This window comes from Felis catus, chromosome X (genome assembly GCF_018350175.1).
Source record: "Felis catus isolate Fca126 chromosome X, F.catus_Fca126_mat1.0, whole genome shotgun sequence".
NCBI classification, from domain to species: Eukaryota; Metazoa; Chordata; class Mammalia; order Carnivora; family Felidae; genus Felis; species Felis catus.
Window position 1 is genome coordinate 64,185,739 of NC_058386.1, and position 24,502 is coordinate 64,210,240.

Here is a 24,502-nt window from a genome sequence, read left to right on the forward strand (position 1 = left end):
GCTGGAGTACAGCCCTGAGGGTGCTTCCCTACTCGTGGAAAGAAGGCAGACCAACAATCCTGAACAGATGGCGCTATCTGAATAGTGCCTGGGACACAAAGAGATTTTTCACTCTTCTTAGAGAATGGCCCTGAGAGGTGGCAGTTACAGAGTTTCCTTTCCAAGGACGAAAGAGCTCATGGGTGCCATTTCCCTCCCTCATCCATCAGCATAGGCAGAGAGCTGCCTTCCAAGGGCAGCTGGGACCAACACAGGCTGCCTAGCCCGCTTACTCCAAGTCCTACGCAAATGCACTCTGCCACCACTGCCCTTCTTGGTCAAATATGTCTCAGTCCAAGCATAGCAAGATGCTCCCCCAGAATGACAGGGCAGAGACGTGCCCAAAATATGTTCATAAAGCCTGGAGCTTTAAAAGTAATCAGGCTTGGCTGGAATAGAGACTGGAGGGATCCTGAAAAGAAGGCACTCAAAAAATTTAGAGGGAGACAATGTGAATATGGAATTCTGAAAAATACCTGGGACACATAGAGAGGATATTTCTCACTTTTCTTGGAATGCTGCTCTGAGAGAAACAAGCACTAGAACCCCTGTCCAGGGACAAAGGAATTGGTTGGCACCATTTCCCTCCCCTGCTCCTCAGCATCAACACAGATCCACCAACAGTATACAATACATCACCAACAGTAGCTGCTTAACCAGCTTACGCTGAGTTCCACACCCTGTGGTCTGCTGGTATTGCCCTTCTTGGTCAAGTGTGCCTCAGTTCCATTGCAATGGATCCCTTTCCTGGAAGACCAGCAGAAACTACTGCCCATACCAGGTGTCCTAACCAGAGTGTTCTACAAGACTTCAATTCTAGTGGAAGGATCATCAAGTCTCTTTTAACAAGCATACCAGAACACATCTAGTTAAAACTCGCCACACTGGCCAAGGATCAAACACTGCCCATTACAGGCAAAGAAAGCCCTTCCAGATGAATGCTCTGAAGGAAAGATCAGCCAAAACTCAGCAGCAGAGCACACACAGCACACATTAGACACTCCTGTAAGTGCCAGGTCTAGACACTATATAATCTCTTATACAAAAAAAAAAATTACTCTCAGGAGCAGAAAACATACCAGGCTTTCCTAACACAGAGTAGACAGAGATTGGACAAAATGCCAAGCCAGAGTAATTCATTCCAAATAAAACAAGATAAGGTCATGTACAGAGAACTAAGTGAAACAGCTGTAAGTAATATGTCTGACAGAAAATTTAAACTGACAATAATAAGAATATTAATTGGGTTTGAGAAAAGGATGGAAGACTTCAGGGAGGACCCTACCACAGTGATAAAAGAGTTAAAAAAGTCAGCCATAAGTGAAAATCGCAAGAACTGAGATTGTAAACAGATTTGATGCAATGAACACAAAGATGGAAGAAGCAGAGGAATAAATATGTGATATAGAAGATAAAATAATGGAAAATAATGAAGCTGAAAAAAAGAGAGAAAGAAGAGCTATGGAACATGAGAATAGACTTAGGGAACTCAGTGACTCCATATAACTGTTATAATATTCATATTGTAGGAGTCTCAGAAAAAGAAGAAAGAGAAAAGGGGGCAGAAAATTTATTGAGGAAGTAATAGCTGAGAATTTTCTCATTCTGAGGAAGAAAACACACATACAGATCCAGGATGCACAGAGAACTCCCATAAATAAAGCAGAACAACACCAAGACATATTGTAATTAAATTTGCAAAATATAGTGATAAAGTAAAAATCCTAAAAGCAGCAAGACAAAAGAAGGCCCTAACTTACAAGGGAACACCCATAAGTCAAGCTGAAGAACTCTCAACAGAAACTTGACAAGCCAGAATGGAGTGGCATGATATTTTCAAAATGCTGAATGAGAAAAATCTGCAGCCAATAATACTCTATGCAACAAGGCTATTGTTAAGAATAGAAGGAGAGATGAAGAATTTCTCAGATAAACAAAAAATAAAAGAGGTCATGAACACTAAATCAGGCCTACAAGACATATTAAAGAGGATGCTTTGAGTGGAAAGGTAAGACCAAAAGTGACAAAAACAAGAAAGGAACAAAGAAAGTCTCCATAAACAATGACAACACACGCACTAAAATGGTACTATATACATATCTACCAATAATTACTTTGAATATAAATGCACTAAATGGTCCAATCAAAAAACCTAAGGTGTCAGAATGGATAACTAGCAAGATCCATCTATATGCTGTGTATAAGGGTCCATTTTAATCATAAGGACATCTGAAGGTTGAAAGTGAGGGGATGGAGAGATAATTATCATATAAATGGATGTCAAAAGAAAGCTAGATTTGAAACCAAAGACTATAACAAGATATGAAGAAGGGCAATATATCTTGATAAAGGGAAAAATCCAACAAGATCTAACAACTGCAAATATTTTGCCCCCAGCATGTGAATACCTTAAAATATACAACAGTCAATAACAAACATAAAGGAACTCATTGATAATTATACAACAAGTGTAGGAGAAATTTAATGCCCCATTTATATAAATGGACAATTCATCTAAGCATAAAATGAACAAGAAAACAATGGCTTTGAATGACACATTGGACCATATGGACTTAACATATATATTCAGAACATTCCATCCTAAAGCAGAAGAATACACACGCTTTCAAGTGGGCATGAGACATTCTCCAGAATAGATCACATACTAGGTCACAAATCAGGCTTCCAAAAGTACAAAAGATTGAGATCATACCTTGCATGTTTTCTGACCAAAACTGTATAAAGCTTGAATTTTACCACAAAAAAATTTTTTTATAAAGGCAATAAATGCATGGAACTTAAACATCATGCTACTAAACAATGAATGGGTCAACCAGAAAATCAAAGAATAAATTTAAAAAATACATGTAAACAAATGAAAATAAAAACACAATGGTACAAAACCTCTAGGATGCATCAAACGTTGTCATAAGAGGGATATGTATAGCAATAAAGGTCTACCTCAAGAAGCAAGAAAGATTTCAAATAAATAACCTAACCTTATCCTAAAGGAGATAGCAAAAGAACAACAAATGAAGCCTAAATCCAGAAGAAGAAAGGAAATAAAGATTAGAGCAAAGATAAATGGTATAGAAACTAAGAAACCCAATAGAACAGATCAATGAAACCAGGAGGTGGTTCTTTGAAAAATTGTTAAAGCTTTTTAATTTAAATTTTTTTTTAATTTTTGGTAGGCTTCACACCCAGCACAGAGCCCCAGTGCACGATTGAACTCGAGACCCTGAGATCAAGACATGAGCTGAGATCAAGAGTCAGACACTTAGAAACATATAAACTACCAAAACTGAAACAGAAATAAATAGAAAACTTATACAGACTGATAAACAGCAAAGAAAGTGAACCAATAATCAAAAATATTCCAAAACACAAGGGAAGGACTTCTCAGGGGAATTCTACCAAAATTTTATAGAAGAATTAATACCTATTCTTCTCAAACAATTAAAAACAAGAAGACATGGTAGGAAAACTTCCAAATTAATCCCATCATACCAACATTAATTATGATGATATCAAAACCATATCTGGTTTTGGTTCAATATTCCAAAATTAATCAACATGATACACCATATTAAAAAAAGAAAGTATAAGAATCATATGATCCTGGGGCGCCTGGGTGGCTCAGTAGGTCAAATGTCTGACTTTGGCCAGGTCATGATCTCACAGTTCATGAGTTCGAGCCCTACGTCGGTCTCTGTGCTGACAGCTCAGAGCCTGGAGACTGCTTCAGATTCTGTGTCTCCCTATATCTCTGCCTCTCCCCCACTCATGCTCTCTCTTTCTCTCAAAAAAAAAATGAATAAACTTTCAAAAAAATAGAAGAAAAGAATCATATGATCCTTTCAATAGATGTGGAAAAAGCATTTGACCGAGTATAACATCCATTCATGATACAGACCCTGAAGAAAGTGGGGTTAGAAAGAACATACCTCAACATAATAAAGACCACATATGATAAACTCACAGCTAATTTCATCCTCAATGAGGAAAAACAGAGAGCTTTCCTCTATGTTCAGAAACATGACAGGAATGTCCACTATCACCACTGTTATTTAACATTGTTGTAGAGGTCCTGGCCACAGCAATTAAGCCACTCAATGAAGTAAAAGACCTCCAAATCACAAGGAAGAAGTCAAGCCTGGAAAAATGAGTCAGAGAAATAAATATAACATTATTTCACTAATATGTGGAATTTAAGAAAAAAAGCAACAGAGCAAATGGGAAGAAAAGAGAAAGACAGATAAACAAGGAAATAGTTATAGAGAAAGACTGATGGTTACTAATGGGGAGGCGTGTGGGGGAATGGGTTAAATAGGGGATAGGGATTAAGGAGTGCACGGGTGATGAGCACAGGGTGATATATAGAAGTGTTGAATCGCTATATTGTACACCTGAAGTTAATATAACACTGTATGTTAACTAACTGGTATTAAAATGAAAACTTTACAAAAGAGAAATAAAGTAGAGGTAATTCTCCTCTCTGGCATTTAAGAGAAAAAAAAAGTCCTAAGCAATTGCTCACATCTTGTTTGATTGAGCCTGTAAGTAAACAGACAATAATGGAGAAGATAATGATGAAGACAAGAATAATAATAGCTATCAGTAATCAAGAGGCCACTGGTATGTCATGCAATAAGCTCAGTACTTTATATACAATATCTCTATGGTTCGGGGCAACTGGGTGGCTCAGTCAGTTGAGCATCTGACTTTGGCTCAGGTCAGGATCTCACGGTTTGTGAATTCAAGCCCCACGTCAGGCTCTCTGCTGACAGCTCGGAGACTGGAGCCTGTTTCGGATTCTGTGTCTCCCTCTCTCTGCCCCTTCCCCACTCATGCTCTATCTCTCTCTGTCTCTCAAAAATGAATAAACATTAAAAAATATATAATATCTCCATGGTTCATTAATGCTGATCTGCAAGAAAATGAGAAAAGGGAGGATAATTCGGTTTTCATAAAATCATTTGATTCTGACTCTGTTTCTATTTTGGCTATATAAAGCTGCAGGTGAACAATACTTCCTTTCAAACAATTAGAAAAATCTTTATAATCTGAAAATTACAGTTATTTTATTGAGATGTATTTACACATAACATTAACTTCAGGAGTAGTACATAATGATTAAATATTTGTATACATTGTGAAATGATCACTACAGTGTCTAGCTAATTCCCATGACCACACATATTTATCAATTTTCTATTCTTATGATAAAAACTTTTAAGATCTAATCTGTTAGCAACTTTCAAATAGTATATAGTATTATTAACTATTATACAGTATTATTACATCTCCATCACTTACTCATTTTTTGACTAAACTCTGTATATTTTGACCCCCTTCACACATTTTGCCAGCCCCCCAATCCCTGCTTCAGGCAACCACCAAGTATTAGTATATGTTAGAATTTTGTCAAATACTTTTCAGCATCTGAGATGATGCTATGATTTTTAAACTTCATTTTGTTAATGTGTTTATCATGTTGATTGATTTGTGGATGTTGTACCAAATGTGCACCATTGGAATAAATCCCAGTTGATTTTGGTGTATGATCTTTTTAATTTATCTTTGAATCTGACTTGCTAATATTTTGTTGAGGGTTTTTGTAACATCTATGTTCATCAGGAATATTGGGTTGTAATGACATTTTATTGTGGCATCCCTGTCTTGTTATAGTATCAAGGTAATGCTATCATAACATGTGTTTGTAAATATTCCCTTCTCTTCCATTTTTGTAAGAGAAAGAGTTTGAGAAAGATTGCTATTAATTGTTTTTTAAATGTTTGGTAGAACTTATCACTGAAGCCATCTGGCCCTGGAATTTTATTTGCTATTGCTAATTTATTATCCTTATTAGCAATGTGTTCATATTTTCTATTTATTTATTGTTTAGCCTTGGTGAGTTGTATGTTTGTAAGGACATAGCCATTTCTTCTAGGTTGTACAATATTTTAGCATATAATTGTTCATAGTAGTCTTTTATGATCCTTTGTGTTTCTGTGGTAACACTTGTAATGTCGCTTATTTAATTTCTTTTTTTAAGTTTTAATTTTAATTCCAATTAGTTAACATACAGTTTTATATTAGTTTCAGGTGTATAATATAGGGATTCAACAGTTCCATACATCACCCTGTGCTCATCATGACAAGTGCACTCCTTAATCCCAATCACCTATTTAACCCATTCCCTTCACCTCCCTCTCTTCTGGTAACCATAAACTTGCTCTCTGTAATTAAGTTTTTTTCCTAATTTCTATCTCTCTCTAACTTTTTTCATATTGCCTTTTTGTTTTGTTTCTTAAATTCCACATATGAATGAAATCATATAGAATTTATCTTTCTCTGACTGATTTATTTCACTGAGTATTCTACCCACTAGCTTTATGTATGCCATTACAAAAGGAAAGATGTTATCCTTTTTTATGGCTGAATATTATTCTGTTGTATATACATACCTACTCTTCTTTATCCATTCATAGATCAATGGACATTTGCACTGCTTAAATATCTTGGCTATTGTAAATAATGCTGCTATAAACATAAGGGTGAATGTATCCCTTTGAATTAGTGTTCTTATATTTTTTTTGTAAATAACTAGTAGTGTGATTCCTGGATCATGAAGTAGTTTTATTTATTTATTTATTTACTTATTTATTTATTTTTTCAACGTTTATTTATTTTTTTTGGGACAGAGAGAGACAGAGCATGAACAGGGGAGGGGCAGAGAGAGAGGGAGACACAGAATCGGAAACAAGCTCCAGGCTCTGAGCCATCAGACCAGAGCCTGACGCGGGGCTCGAGCTCACGGACCACGAGATCATGACCTGGCTGAAGTCGGACGCTTAACCAACTGTGCCACCCAGGCGCCCCATAAGTAGTTTTATTTTTAACTTTCTGAGGAACCTCCATACTATTTTCCAGACCGGCTGCATCAGTTTGCATTCCCATCAACAGTGCACAAGTGTTCCTTTTTCTCCACATCTTTGCCAAAACCTGTTTTTTACTTGTGCTGTTGATTTTAGCCATTACTCCAGGTATGTGGTAATATCTCATTGTAGTTGTGTTTTGCATCTCCCTGATGATAAGTAATGATGTGCACCTTCCATATGTCTATTGGCTGCCATCTGTATATCTCCTTTGGCTGCCATCTGTATATCTCCTTTGGAGATATGTCTGTTCACGTATTCTGCCCATTTTTTTTTCTTGTGCTCATTTTTAATTGGATTATTCTTGGGTGTTGAATCTTATAAGTTCTTTATATATTTTGGTTACTTAACCTTTAGCAGATACATTTGCAAATATCTTCTCCCATTCCATATGTTACCCTTTAGTTTTGTCGATTGTTTCCTTTGCTATAAAGAAGCTTTCTATTTTGATGCAGTCCAAATAGTTTATTTATACTTTTGTTTCTGTTACCCAGGGAGACATACCTAGAAAAAAATTGCTACAGCCTATACCAAAGAAGTTACTGCCTGTGTTCGCTTCTAGGATTTTTATGATATCAGGTTTCACATTTAGGTTTTTAATCCATTTTAATTCATTTTTGTGTATGGAATAAAAGTAGTCTAGTTTTATTATTTTGCATGTTGCTGTCCAGTTTTCCCAATACTATTTCTTTAAGAGACTGTCTTTTTACTACTGGATATCCTTTATTGTTTTTCTGAAGATTAATTAGACCTTATAACTGTGAGTTTATTTCCGGGTATTCAATTCTGGTATGTTGATCTGTTTATTTTTGAACAGGTAACATATTGTCTGGATTGCTACAACTTTGTAATATAACTCAAGGTACATAATTGTGATGCCTCCAACTTTGCTTTTCTTTTTAAAGATTGCTTTGGATACTCGGGGACTTTTTGTGGTTCCATACCAATTTTAGGATTGTTTGTTCTAGTTCTGTGAAAAATGCTGTTAGTATTTTCATAGGGATTGCATTAGTTGTGTAGATTGCTTTTGGTACTATAGACATTTTAATAATGTTTTTTCTTCCAAACAGTTACCATGGTATATCTTTCCATTTCTTTGTGTCTTCTTCGATTTATTTCATCAGTGTTGTATAAATGTCTGAGAATAATTCTTTCACCTCTGGTGAAGCTTATTACTAGGTAACTTATAATTTTGGGTACAATTGTAGAGGAAGATGGCGGCATAGAAGGACGCTGGGCTCACTGCATTCTGCTAATCACTGAGATTACACCCACATCTGCCTAAATAACCCAAAAAGCCACCAGAACACTAGCAGAACAGACTCTCTGGATCCAAGCATAGACAGGAGACCCACGGAAGAGGGTAGGAAGGGCAGACAGGCAGTGCGCATTACACAGACTGGCGGGAGGGAGCTGGGGTGGCAGAGGGGCAGTCAGACCATGCGGCAAGGCAGAGCCTCCAAGTCTGCCTTGCAAAAGCAGAAGGGCCAGATGGAGGGTGTTCTGACAGCCAGAGGGACTTAACATCTGGAATGTTATAAGTCAAAAGCTCTGCTCAGAGAGCAGGAGGGCTAGAATACAATGGGAGAAGAGTTTCTGAGCCCCAGAGGACAGAGCTCAATTGGCGGGGAAAAAAGGTGCTGGGCAGTGCCATCTCCCTCACCCATCACCCAGCCAAAATCCCAAAGGGAACCCGTTTCCATCACAGAACTTATTTGCACTGTGCAAACACCCAAGGCTGCACTTCTGTGGATCCATCCTTCTGATGGGTCTGCGTCCCTCTGGGTGCCACAGGGCCCCTCCTGAAGCAGACCACTGAAGGCAAAGCAAGCTGAGTCTGCCCCTCCCACCACTGTGCACCTTGCAGATCCACACCGGCTAATATGCCAGATCCCATCAAAGCAGGACCACAAGCCTGACAGTGTGCAAGTAGCCCAGACAGGGGCCACACCTCTCCACAGTGAGTCCTGCCCCTGGGAAAGGGGAAGATAAAGTACACACCAGTCTGAATGTGGCCCCATCAGTGTGCTGGGGTCAGACATCAGGTCTGACTGTGGCCCTACCCACTAACACAAGTTACTCCAGACAGTACAGAAGAGCCCTGAAGTTTCGTGCCACTCCAGGGACTATCCAAAATGTCGAAATGGAAGAATTCTCCTCAAAAGAAACTCCAGGAAATAGCAACAGCTAACAAACTGATCAAAAACGATTTAAGCAATCTAAAAGAAAATGCATTTAAAATAATAGTCATAGTTAGCGGCAAGATGGCGGCTTAGGAGGAAGCTGGCTCACTGCATGTACTGCTGATCACTTAGATTCCACCTACACCTGCCTAAATAACCCAGAAAACCGCCAGAGGATTAGCAGAATGGAGTCGCCTGAGCCAAAAGCAGATGAGAGGCCCACGGAAGAGGGTAGGAAGGGCGGCGAGGCGGTGCGCGCTCCACAGACTGGCAGGAGGGAGCCGGGGCGGAGGGGTGGCTCACCAGCCAAGCGGAGCCCCTGAGTCTGGCTTGCAAAAGCAGAAGGGCCTGACGGACTGTGTTCCCACAACAAGCGCGACTTAGCGTCTGGGAGGTCATAAGTTAACAGCTCTGCTCGGAAAGTGGGAAGGCTGGAGGACAAAGGGAGGGAGAGCTGCTGAGCCCCCTGACGACAGAGCTCAGTTTGGTGGGGAACAAAGGCGCTCGCCAGCGCCATCTCCCCCGCTCATCCCCCAGCCAAAATCCCAAAGAGAACCGGTTCCTGCCAGGGAACTTGCTCCCTCCACGCAAACACCCAACTCTGTGCTTCTGCGGAGCCAAACTTCCGGCAGCAGATCTGACTCCCTCCTGCTGCCACAGGGCCCCTCCTGAAGTGGATCACCTAAGGAGAAGCGATCTAAGCCTGCCTCTCCTGCCCCTGTGCACCTTGCCTACCCACCCCAGCTAATGCGCCAGATCCCCAGCATCACAAGCCTGGCAGTGTGCAAGTAGCCCAGATGGGCCACACCACCCCACAGTGAATCCCGCCCCTAGGAGAGGGGAAGAGAAGGCACACACCAGTCTGACTGTGGCCCCAGCGGTGGGCTGGGGGCAGACATCAGGTCTGACTGCGGCCCCGCCCACCAACTCCAGTTATACACCACAGCACAGGGGAAGTGCCCTGCAGGTCCTCACCATGCCAGGGACTATCCAAAATGACCAAGCGGAAGAATTCCCCTCAGAAGAATCTCCAGGAAATAACAACAGCTAATGAGCTGATCAAAAAGGATTTAAATAATATAACAGAAAGTGAATTTAGAATAATAGTCATAAAATTAATCGCTGGGCTTGAAAACAGTATACAGGACAGCAGAGAATCTCTTGCTACAGAGATCAAGGGACTAAGGAACAGTCACGAGGAGCTGAAAAATGCTTTAAGCGAAATGCATAACAAAATGGAAACCACCACAGCTCGGCTTGAAGAGGCAGAGGAGAGAAGAGGTGAACTAGAAGATAAAGTTATGGAAAAAGAGGAAGCTGAGAAAAAGAGAGATAAAAAAAATCCAGGAGTATGAGGGGAAAATTAGAGAAGTAAGTGATACACTAAAAAGAAATAATATACGCATAATTGGTATCCCAGAGGAGGAAGAGAGAGGGAAAGGTGCTGAAGGGGTACTTGAAGAAATTATAGCTGAGAACTTCCCTGAACTAGGGAAGGAAAAAGGCATTGAAATCCAAGAGGCACAGAGAACTCCCTTCAGACGTAACTTGAATCGATCTTCTGCATGACATATCATAGTGAAACTGGCAAAATACAAGGATAAAGAGAAAATTCTGAAAGCAGCAAGGGGTAAACGTGCCCTCACATATAAAGGGAGACCTATAAGACTCGTGACTGATCTCTCTTTTAAAACGTGGCAGGCCAGAAAGAATTGGCACGAGATTTTCAGGGTGCTAGACAGAAAAAATATGCAGCCAAGAATCCTTTATCCAGCAAGTCTGTCATTTAGAATAGAAGGAGAGATAAAGGTCTTCCCAAACAAACAAAAACTGAAGGAAATTGTCACCACTAAACCAGCCCTACAAGAGATCCTAAGGGGGACCCTGTGAGACAAAGTCCCAGAGACATCACTACAAGCATAAAACATACAGACATCACAATGACTCTAAACCCGTATCTTTCTATAATAACACTGAATGTAAATGGATTAAATGCGCCAACCAAAAGACATAGGGTATCAGAATGGATAAAAAAACAAGACCCATCTATTTGCTGTCTACAAGAGATTCATTTTAGACCTGAGGACTCCTTTAGATTGAGAGTGAGGGGATGGAGAACTATTTATCATGCTACTGGAAGCCAAAAGAAAGCTGGAGTAGCCATACTTACATCAGACAAACTAGACTTTAAATTAAAGGCCGGAGCAAGAGATGAAGAAGGGCATTATATAATAATTACATGGTCTATCCATCAGGAAGAGCTAACAATTATAAATGTCTATGCGCCGACTACCGGAGTCCCCAAATACATAAAACAATTACTCATAAACTTAAGCAACCTTATTGATAAGAATGTGGTAATTGCAGGGGACTTTAACACTCCACTTACAGAAATGGATAGATCATCTAGAAACATGGTCAAAAAAGAAACGAGGGCCCTGAATGATACATTGGATCAGATGGACTTGACAGATATATTTAGAACGCTGCATCCCAAAGCAACAGAATATACTTTCTTCTCGAGTGCACATAAAACATTCTCCAAGATAGATCATATACTGGGTCACAAAACAGCCCTTCATAAGTTTACAAGAATTGAAATTATACCATGTATACTTTCAGACCACAATGCGATGAAGCTTGAAATCAACCACAGGAAAAAGTCTGGAAAATCTCCAAAAACATGGAGGTTAAAGAACACCCTACTAACGAATTAGTGGGTCAACCAGGCAATTAGAGAAGAAATTAAAAAATATATGGAAACAAACGAAAATGAAAATACAACAATCCAAACGCTTTGGGACGCAGAGAAGGCAGTCCTGAGAGGAAAATACATTGCAATCCAGGCCTATCTCAAGAAACAAGAAAAATCCCAAATACAAAATCTAACAGCACACCTAAAGGAACTAGAAGCAGAACAGCAAAGGCAGCCTAAACCCAGCAGAAGAAGAGAAATAATAAATATCAGAGCAGAAATAAACAATATAGAATCTAAAAACACTGTAGAGAAGATCAACGAAACCAAGAGTTGGTTTTTTGAAAAAATAAACAAAATTGACAAACCTCTAGCCAGGCTTCTCAAAAAGAAAAGGGAGATGACCCAAATAGATAAAATCATCAATGAAAATGGAATTATTACAACCAATCCCTCAGAGATACAAACAATTATCAGGGAATACTATGAAAAATTATATGCCAACAAACTGGAAAACCTGGAAGAAATGGACAAATTCCTAAACACCTGCACTCTTCCAAAACTCAATCAGGAGGAAATAGAAAGCTTGAACAGACCCATAACCAGCGAAGAAATTGAATCGGTTATCAAAAATCTCCCAACAAATAAGAATCCAGGACCAGACGGCTTCCCAGGGGAGTTCTACCAGACGTTTAAAGCAGAGATAATACCTATCCTTCTCAAGCTATTCCAAGAAATAGAAAGGGAAGGAAAACTTCCAGACTCATTCTATGAAGCCAGTATTACTTTGATTCCTAAACCAGACAGAGACTTAGTAAAAAAAGAGAACTACAGGCCAATATCCCTGATGAATATGGATGCAAAAATTCTCAATAAGATACTAGCAAATCTAATTCAACAGCATATAAAAAGAATTATTCACCGTGATCAAGTGGGATTCATTCCTGGGATGCAGGGCTGGTTCAACATTCGCAAATCAATCACCCTGATACATCACATTAATAACAGAAAAGATAAGAACCATATGATCCTGTCAATCGATGCAGAAAAGGCCTTTGACAAAATCCAGCACCCTTTCTTAATAAAAACCCTTGAGAAAGTCAGGATAGAAGGAACATACTTAAACATCATCAAAGCCATTTATGAAAATCCCAGAGTTAACATCATCCTCAATGGGGAAAACTGAGAGCTTTTTCCCTGAGACCAGGAACACGACAGGGATGCCCACTCTCACTGCTGTTGTTTAACATAGTGTTGGAATTTCTAGCATCTGCAGTCAGACAACAAAAGGAAATCAAAGGCATCAAAATTGGCAAAGATGAAGTCAAGCTTTCGCTTTTTGTAGATGACATGATATTATACATGGAAAATCCTATAGACTCCACCAAATGTCTGCTAGAACTGATACATGAATTCAGCAAAGTTGCAGGATACAAAATCAATGTACAGAAATCAGTTGCATTCTTATACACTAACAATGACACAACAGAAAGACAAATAAAGAAACTGATCCCATTCACAATTGCACCAAGAAGCATAAAATACCTAGGAATAAATCTAACCAAAGATGGAAAAGTTCTGTATGCTGAAAAGTACAGAAAGCTTATGAAGGTAATTGAAGAAGATATAAAGAAATGGAAAGACATTCCCTCCTCATGGATTGGAAGAATAAATGTTGTCAAAATGTCAATACTACCCAAAGGTATCTACACATTCAATGCAATCCCAATCAAAATTGCACCAGCATTCTTCTCGAAACTAGAACAAGCAATCCTAAAATTATATGGAACCACAAAAGCCCCAAAGAGCCAAAGGAATTTTGAAGAGGAAGACCAAAGCAGGAGGCATCACAATCCCAGACTTTAACCTCTACTACAAAGCTGTCATCATCAAGACAGCATGGTATTGGCACAAAAACAGACACATAGACCAATGGAATAGAATAGAAATCCCAGAACTAGACCCACAAACGTATGGCCAACTAATCTTTGACAAAGCAGGAAAGAACATCCAATGGAAAAAAGACAGCCTCTTTAACAAATGGTGCTGGGAAAACTGGACAGCAACATGCAGAAGTCTGAAACTAGACCACTTTCTGACACCATTCACAAAAATAAACTCCAAATGGATAAAGGACCTGAATGTGAGACAGGAAACCATCCAAACCATAGAGGAGAAAGCAGGAAAAGACCTCTCTGACCTCAGCCGTAGCAATCTCTTACTTGACACATCCCCAAAGGCAAGGGATTTAAAAGCAAAAATGAATTACTGGGACCTTATGAAGATAAAAAGGCTCTGCACAGCAAAGGAAACAACCAACAAAACTAAAAGGCAACCAACGGAATGGGAAAAGATATTTGCAAATGACATATCGGACAAAGGGCTAGTATCCAAAATCTATAAAGAGCTCACCAAACTCCACACCCAAAATAGAAATAACCCAGTGAAGAAATGGGCAGAAAACATGAATAGACACTTCTCTAAAGAAGACATCCGGATGGCCAACAGGCACATGAAAAGATGCTCAATGTCGCTCCTTATCAGGGAAATACAAATCAAAACCACACTCAGATATCACCTCAGGCCAGTCAGAGTGGCCAAAATGAACAAATCAGGAGATTATAGATGCCGGAGAGGGTGTGGAGAATACTACTTGGCAACGAGAAAGAATGAAATCTGGCCTTTTGTAGCAACGTGGATGGAACTGGAGAGTTATACTAAGTGAAATAAGTCAGGCAGAGAAAGAAAGATACCATATGTTTTCACTCATTTGTGGTCCTTGAGAACCTTAACAGAAGACCAGGGGGGAGGGGAAAGGGAAAAAAAACGTTAGGGAAGGAGGCAAAACATAAGCGACTCTAAACATTGAGAACAAACTGAGGATTGATGGGAGGTGGGCGGGAGGTAAAAGTGGGTGATGTGCATTGAGGAGGCCACCCGTTCTGATGAGCACTGGGTGTTGTATGGAAACCAGTTTGACAATAATTTCACATTAAAAAATATAAATAGAAGAACAGACCTTGAGGTATTATAATCCTCGATTTTACAATATATTGCAAAGCTTTAGTAATCAAACAGTATGGTACTTGTCCAAATATGGAACAGATCAATGCAACAGAGTAGAGACCTCAGAAATAAATCTATGAATATATGGTCATTTAATTCATGCCAAAGGAGGCAAGAATATGCAGTAGTAAAAAGACCTCTTTAACACATGATACGGGGAAAATTGAATGGCCACATGCAAAAGAATGAAACTGGATTACTTTCTTAAAGTACTACTTTCTTAATCCATTAAAGTAAACTTAAAATGGATTAAAGACTTAATTGTGAGATCTGAAGACATAGAAATCCTAGAAGAGAGAAAAGGTAGGAATTTGAATGACATTAGCAGTAGCAGCTTTTTTCTAGATATGTGTCCTAAAGTAAGGGAAACAAAAGGGAAAATAAACTTTTGGGATGACCTCAAAATAAAAAAAAGCTTCTGCACAGTTAAGGAATCAACTAACAAAACTAAAAGCCTACTGAATGGGAGAAGATATTTTATACAATATATCTGATAAGGGGCTATATCCAAATTATATAAAGAAATTATACAAATCAATATCAAAAGCACAAATAATTCAATTGAAAAAGTGCAGAAGATATAAACAGACATTTCTCCAAAAAAGACATTTAGATGGCCAATAGGCACATAAAAAGATGCTCAACATCACTAATTATTAGAGGATTCAAATCAAATCCATAAGATATCACCTCACACCTGGGTGAATGCCTAAAATAAAAATAAATAAATAAACTCAGTAAACAAGTGCTGGTGAGGGGGTGGAGATAAAAGAACCCTTGTGCACTATTTGTGGGAATCTAAGCTAGTGCAGTCACTGTAGAAGATAGTATGGATACTCCTCAAAATTTAAAAGTAGAATTGCCATATGATCTAGTAATTCTTCTATTTGGCATTTACCCAAAGAATATAAAAACACTAAATTTAAAAGATATATACATCTCCATGTTTATTGCAGCATTATTTGATATATATATATATATATATATATATTTAACCATAAAAAGAATGATATCTCTCTTTTTCAACAACATAGATGGATCTAGAGAATATATTACTAATTGAAATAAGTCAATCAGGGAAAGACAAATACCACATGATTTCAAACCAGAATTTTTTTTCAATATGAAATTTATTGTCAAATTGGTTTCCATACAATACCCTGTGATTATCCCACCAGGTGCTCTCCTCAATGCCATACCTGGAATTTAAGAAACAAATCAAATAACAAAGGAATAAATAGACAACCAAAAAGACAGACTTCCAAATATTGAGAACAAACTGGTTTTACCATAAGGTAGGTAGGTGGGGGATGGGGGAAATAGGTGAAGGGTATTTTAAGAGTACACTTATCATGATGAACACTGAGTAATATATAGAATTGTTGCATCTCTATATTTTACACCTGAAACTAATGTAACACTGTACATTAATTATACAGAACTTTTAAAATAATGAAATAATTTTTAAAATAAATGGACTAAAGACTCCAAAGAAAAGGTAGAGATTGGCAGAATGAATATAAAAACATGATCCAAATATATGCCATCTACAAGTGGCATAGCATATATTAAGATTTAAAGACTTTAGATTCAAAGACTCAAAGATTCTGAAAAAAATAACAGAAAAATCAAGATTGCTATAGTATCAATGTTCATGTCCTTCCCCAAATCATATGTTGAAATCTTAATTCCCAAGGTCATAGTTTTAGGAGGTGACATTTTTAAGGTTAATATGTAATGAAAGCAATATTCTCATGACTGGGATTGATGCCCTTACAAAAGTTTAATGTCCTTTCCATTATGTGAGGATACAGTGAGAAGTCAAGAGTCTCCAACCTGGAATAGGGACCTCAACAGGTCCTGACCATGCTGGCACCCTGATCTTGAACTTTCAGTCTCCAGAAATGTGAACAATGCCACCCAATCTATGATATTTTGTTGTATCATCCTGAGAAGACTAAAATAATGGTGCAAACAAAACCGAAAGAGAATGGCAGTTGTTATATTAATATCACACAAACTAGAATCTAAAAGCAAAAAGACATTTTATATTGATAAAAGGTTCAATCTATTAAGATTATAAAACAATTATGAACATATTTCCACCTAACAAGAAACTCTGAAATACACTTAGCAAAAACTGACAAAATTAAAGAAAGAAATAGACAATTCAATGATATTAGTTGGAGATTTCAATACCATACATTCAACAAAGGATAGAACAACTAGACAAAATATCAACAAGGGAATAGAAGACTTGAAAAATGACATAAGCCAACTAGACCTAACAGACACTCAACCCAACAAGGGAAGAACATGATTCTTTTTCCCAAGTGCACATAAAATATGTTTCAGATAGATAGTTTGTATGTTTCTAGGAATGTGTCAATTTTATCATGATTATCTAATTTAAGCCACATGGAATTTATCCCAAGAATACAAAGTTGGTTCAACATATATAAATAAATCAAAGGAATTCACCATAATAATAGAATAAAAGTCAAACCATATCATTTCAATAAATGAAGCAAAAACAGTTGAAGAATCCAATTATTTTTCAAGATAAAACCTTTAAACTCCAAAAATAGAGTTGTGATTTTTTTTTTACATTTATTTATTTTTGAGAGACAGAGAGAGACAGAGCACAAGTGGGGGAGGGGCAGAGAGAGAATGAGACAGAATCCAAAGAAGCTCCAGGATATGAGCTGTCAGCACTGAGCCCAACACGGGGCTAAAACTCACAAACTGTGAGATCATGACTTGAACTGAAGTTGGAAGCTTAACTGACTGAGCCACCCAGGCACCTCCCAAAATAGAATTTTGGAAAGGGAAATTCCTTATTGTGATAAAGAGCATCTTAAAAAAACATAGATAACAACATACACATGATTGAATTGTGAATAACTGAATGTTTTTCTTTTAAGATCAGGAAAAAGACAAGGATGTCCACTTTTATTGGTCCTATGCAACATTGTACTGGAAGGTTTAGCAAGAGCAATTAGGCAAGAAAAATAAATAAAATTCATCCAAATTTGAAAATAAAAGATTAAACTATATTTTCAAATGACATAATCATATGTAGAAAATTTCAAGCAATCCCATCCCACTCCACGACACACACCCAAAACTATTAAAGACAATAGAAAAAGGTCAGTAAGATGCAGGATACAAAATCAATATACATCTCAATTTTATTTCTATTCACTAGAAATGAACAGCTCAATTGTGAAATTAGCAATACAATTTCACTTGCAATAGCATCAAAAAGAATACAATACTTAAAAATAAATTTAGTAATAAGTGCAGGTCTTGCACATGACCACAAAATATCACTGAGAGAAATTAAAGACCTAACTAAATGGAAAATCATCTCATTTTCATGGATCAGATGAGTTAATATTTTTAAGATGGCAATACTCTCGAAAATGATCTATAGATTCTCTTCTAACTTTATCAAAATTCCAGGTGACATTTTTTGCAGAAGTTGAAAGGCCAATTTTAAAATTCATTTAAAAATGCAAGGACCAAAATAGCCAAAGCAAACTCAAAAAAGGAAGACAAAGCTGCAGGACTAACACTCCTTGATTTCAAATTTTACTATAAAACTGCAATAATCAAGATTGCGTTGTATTGGCATGAAGGTATCTATATAGATTAATAGAGTGGAATTGAGAATACAGAGTAAACCTATATATTTATGTTTCATTGATTGTTTACAAAGATATGAAGACAAGTAAACAACAAATAGTGCTGGAAGAATGAGATTCACATGAAAAATGATAAATTTAGAAATCTATTTCACTTATACAAAAATTAACTCAAAATAGATCAAAGATCTACATGTAAGAACTAAAGCTATAAAAACTTTAGAGGAAAACATAGTAATAAAACTTCAATACCTTGGATTAGGGAATATTTTTTAGATAAAACACCAATAGCACAAGTGACCAAAGAAAAAGTAGATAAATTAGATGTTATGAAAATTAAAAATTTTCTTCTACAAAGGACACTATCAAGAAAGTTAAAAGACAATCTGCAGCATGGAAAATAATTCCAAATAATATATCTGATAAGTCACTATTATTCAGAATATATAAAACCCTTCCAACTCAACAACCAAAAGACAAATAGCTAATTGAAAATGGGCAAAGAATTTGAATAGACATTTTCTCAAAGATTATATGCAAACTCTCAATAAGCACATTAAAGGTGAATGCACAATATCATTAGTCAGTAGGGAAAAGGAAACCAAAAGTACCATGAGATACCACTTCATGCTCCTTTAATGAACAATTGAAACAATGAAAAATAACAAGTGTTATAGAGGATATGATGAAATTGGAACCGGTATACATTACTTGGCAGGAAATGTAAACCATTTGGCAGTTCCTCAAAAAGTTAAACATAGAGTAATCATAACTTAGCAATTCCACTCCTAGGTATATACCTAAGGAATGCAATATATAAGTCTACACAGAGCCTTAAACATACATATTTACAGCAGTATTATTTGTGATAGCCAAAATTGGAAACAACACAAATGACCACAAACTGATGAATTGATAAATAAAATGCAGTATGTGCATATAACAGAATTTTGTTCATCATAGAAAGGAATGAGGTTCTGATGCATGCTATAGCCAATTTATGCAAAGTGAAAGAAGCCAAATACAAAAGGCCAATCACGCACGATTCAATTTATATGAAGTGAAAAATCCAGGTAGTCTAATTCAGAGACATGAAGTATATTTGGTATAATATACAAAATAATAAAAAGTAATTTTGTTTGAGTGAGATATAGGTTGTCAAGGGCTAAGGGTAGGTGGGGAGGGAATACAAAATATTAGAGTTTCTTTTTGAGATGATGAACATGTCTTGGAATTAGCTAGTGATGATAGTTGAACAACTTTGTGAATATACTAGAAACTCCTGAGTTGTACACCTTAACAGAGTGAATTCTACGGAATATGAATTATACTTCAACTGTAAAACTGTGTGAGAAAAGTAACTATGAATACATTAAGGTATCTAGTGCAAAAGGTAAACAGCATACATTAACAGATGACTGATTTTACCAGAGATGGAAAGTATAAAAAAAGCCAAATTTAAATCCTCCAAACAAAACAAAACAAAACAAAACAAAACCTACAATGTCAAAGATTCATTCCTTCAATGAACTTATCACTATAATGGACACAGTTGAAGAAAAAAATCTATAAACTTGATGACAGGTCAATGGAAATTATCAAAAATAAAACAAAAGAGAATAAATTCATTAAGTATTTAATCTGAGGTTATGTCTACATATTTTTGTTGTCAACATTTTTAGTTTTTAATAAAATGATGGTTATCATCATTTCAACATTATAAAATTTATTTTTAATAAAATTATGGTAGCCCATTTGACAAAATATCAGCCCCTTTGACAAAATATCAGTCTTAGAAGCCTATATAAGACTCCCTCCTTTTAAAATTCAATATAATTTTATTGAATTTTCACAATGTTTTATTGAAGTGAAATTTAAGGTTTAAGAGATTTTGTGACTACCCACAAATGTTACACAGCTAATAAAGTGTAGATGAGGGCCATGAATCCTGATAAATACTAGAGCCCAGGTGTTTGACCACAGTATATACTGTCTCCTGGTTTTATTTGGTCTACTATATCCTTTCAAAAAGAATGATGTTAGTTTCTACTGTTGAATAGTATTTATGGCCACAAAGAGGCAATCTGAGAGCTTTTATGTATGTTTCCACTCTTTACTCCTTACTTGCCAAAATATAAGTTTTGTGAGGATAGATTCCTTTCCTGTTTTCTGTACTAATAAATCACCAGAAACTAGAATGTAGCTTGGATATTAAAGGCATTCAATAAATATTTATTGTTGAAATGGATGGATGAACCCTCATCTGAGCTCAATATATAATTTCAATTATAATCAAAGAGTATAGGTGCCCAGCCAACCTCAACTTATAGCCAATGGTGACTGTGGTGGCCCGTTTGATTCTATGGCCCAGATCTGGATCCTCCCCAAACTGCCTATTTTTTATTTTCCACTTTAAACTCCAGGAATAACTGATTTGACAAACGACTTTTACACTTTAGATGGAGAAATATCACATGGGTATGTGCCTTAGTATGTTTGCTGCCTTGGCCTTCTTAATGGGGACCCTGCACCTATTGAAAAAGAATGCTACTCACTGTTATCAGTGGAGGAGTAGTCCTGGAAATCTTTACTCCAATGACAAAGTTATAATGAAGAAATGCTTCTGACCTTTAAAGTTGGAATTTTATACAATTTTAAAACGTTATATATTAATTGATTTTAAATAAAAGTTAATGAAACAAATATTTACTAAGTATATACTATGTCCCAGGTATTGTGGTGGGACCTGAGGATGAATGATAATTAATAAACTCCTTTCTATCAAGGAAATCACAGACTCATGGGAGATAAAAACCAGAAGATGGTGAGTTCTTCCCTCTTCTATGTTAGTGCTAAAGAATGGCCAATAAACTCTGCTTTCAGGGTCAACAGGGTCAAGAAAGGTTTATAGATAAGGTAATTTTAAAGCTGAGTCTGGAAGGAGGAGTAGGCGTTTGCCTGGCAAATTAGTGAAAAGGGCATTACAGAGAAGGAACAGCAAATACATGACATAAATATTTAAAATGAATGTATTAGACAACATGAAATACTCAGAAAACTAAAGAACATGAGACTGGAGGTAGGCAGAAATCAGCTCATGAAATATGTGGCATGCCATTTTAAAGAGAAGGAACTTTGTATTTTACCAGTGGGGAATTATTGAAGGGACATGGACATGGGAGTGGTATGTTTAGATTATTCATGCAGCAGGATGAAATGTTGAAGGCCAAAACTAGATAAAGCAGTACAGGAGAGGGAAGGGTGGATATGACATATGTAACAGAGATAGAAGCTACATGATTTAGTGATAACTTCTTAGGAAAGGTAAGGGAGAAAGATGAATTAAAGTTTCAATTTACTGCACTGAGAGATACAGAACGAACACTTTTATGGAGTCTTGGGGAGGGAGTTAGAATGGAAAGGGAATGGAAACCAAGTGAAAAGCAGTTCATTTTTGGACATGTTGATGTGGAATTGGCTGTATAATATTCAGGATTGAGAGCCACAGTAGGAAGCTAAAAATACAGGGTTGAAACTCAAGGGAGAGGTCTGAGCTAGAAAGAAATATTTGGTAAGCATCAGCATATACATGGTGGCTGACGCTGTATGTGTGATGAGATCACTTAGAGAGAATATGTAGAGTGATAAGGCAGTGGGTTGAGGGACTGCTTAAGACCATAATTACCACTTAGGGCCTGGTTTCTGTGGGACAGTGTTGCCACAGTTCAGATGACCAGCTTACTTATTGTTTTTCTCCTGATTATAGGAATAAAAACAAAAACAACATAAACCCTAAACCCTGTGTTTTCAATATAATTTTAGAGTTTGCAATCACTTTTATACTCATTATCTAATTTGATCATTATAACATCCCTGAGGGGATAGGAAGGACAGAGGTTTTTCTCCCTCCCCATTAGTGATGGATTTGTATCTCCAAAACATAGTAACAAGCTTTTAGAGTACAGCCAGTTCAGAGGTCGAGGATAACCTATAAAAACCATAACTCATAAGTATAATATCCACTTTCTGGGAAATTATTTCCTTTGGCTATCCCAAGTAACCTGGGAAGAAGACAAGATAGTGAATGTTACAGATTTTTATAGATAAAGAAACCAAGGTACAGAAGGTTATGCAACATGCTAAAGATGACACAGTTCCTTGCTAACAGAGCCAGGGCTAGAAACAAGGTCTTATTAAATTCCCAATTCACCATTTTTGTCTGTACAAAACTACTTCCAGGTAAGAGGTAAAGTAGAGCCCTACCATGAGAATGCTTTACTGATGTTTATTTTAAAAATCCCTATAACAAAAATATTAAGAAAGAAAATATCACATCTCAAAATATATTTCATTTTAACAGCAAAAATATAACAAAATCATTTTTAGGTACAGCAAAGATAGAAAGAAGTGACATCCCAACAATAATTCCAAAACAAACACCAAATAAGCATAAATATTTTTTTAAATGTTTATTTATTTTGAGGGAGAGAGGGAGAGAGAGCAAGCAGGAGAGAAGCAGAGAGAGAGAGAGAGAGAGGGAGAGAGAGAATTCCAAGCAGGCTTTACACTGTCAGTACAGAGCCCAACGTGAAGCTGAATCTCATGAACCATGATATGAGATAATGACCTGAGCTGAAATCAAGTCGGATGTTTAACCGACTGAGCCACTCAGGTGCCCCTAAATAAGCATAAATCTTAAAAAGTATAGAAGTATATATCGAGTGACCGTATTTCAGCTTACCCCAGTTGCAGATGTGTGGGATAGTGTTGGGGATTAAATTAGTTGAGGAGCTAAAGATGAAATGGAGGAAGGAAGAATAGCCAGAGAGGCAGCCCCAAATAACTCATGGTCTTCATTCTGAAAGTTTACTATATTCTTTAGACGCTCAAAACTTAGAAATGATTTTTTTCTAAGAGCAGTATTTTACATCCACTTTTTTAAGTCTCTCAGGTTATATCCTGCTAGCCTTATTAGTCCCCATCATATACTAGAATTAGTGTTGCTCATAGATTTGGGCTTGAGTCAGGGCACATTTAAATAGATTAGGAGATATTCCTTCTTCCTCTTCTGGTGGGAGGCCTGGACTTATGCAAACTTCTTCAACGTGTGAAATTGCCCTTTGGTAAATTGAAATTCTTTCCCATGATTCCCTGCTTAATTCTTCAGGCATCTGGTATCTTTGTGCTACTCTCCACAGAGTGGAGGTGTGGGGTGAGGAGAAAAAAGTAGATTTGCCCATACTTATGGTGTCTATATTCCAGAATTCCATCTGCCCTTCTTCTGAATTTCATAATTTTATTCACAATTCCTTAACTTTTCTGCTCTCATGGTGGCCGAGCTAAGTGAAGAAAGACTTTGGGGGAAAGCAAAGTGATTTAATGCACTCAGGAATGTGAATAAATAAGGGACTGTTCTTAAACCTTCCCTGAAGTAACTGCAAGAGGATGCTTTGTTAAATTATATGAGTTTTCAATTGGTAGACTTTCTGACTGTTTGACAAAATGAAATGAAAACAACAATGGGGTAGTGTGGCAGAAAATATTTTTGGTTCAGGGTACAGGATATAAACATTAGCAGTTCTGCCTTGGAGTGACATAGGCAGGCCAGGTCCAAGGGCCCAGAAGGCGTCCCACAGGACAAGCCTAGAGGGTCCTTGGCTTTTAACAGTATAGAAATCGAAAAAGATCCAAAAGGAAGTGATACCAGAGTTTATTGGAGGTCAAGAGAGAATGAAGATACACACAGAGTATCTGGAAGACAAGGAAAGGAAAGGAAAGGAAAGGAAAGGAAAGGAAAGGAAAGGAAAGGAAAGAAGGGAGTCTCTTTTTTGCTTGAGGATTGGAGTTTTTATTGAGGATTGTGGTCTGGTGTACATGTCCACTCAGACATCCAGGAACTGGTCAAAACAAAGATGAATGCCCAGATGTCCT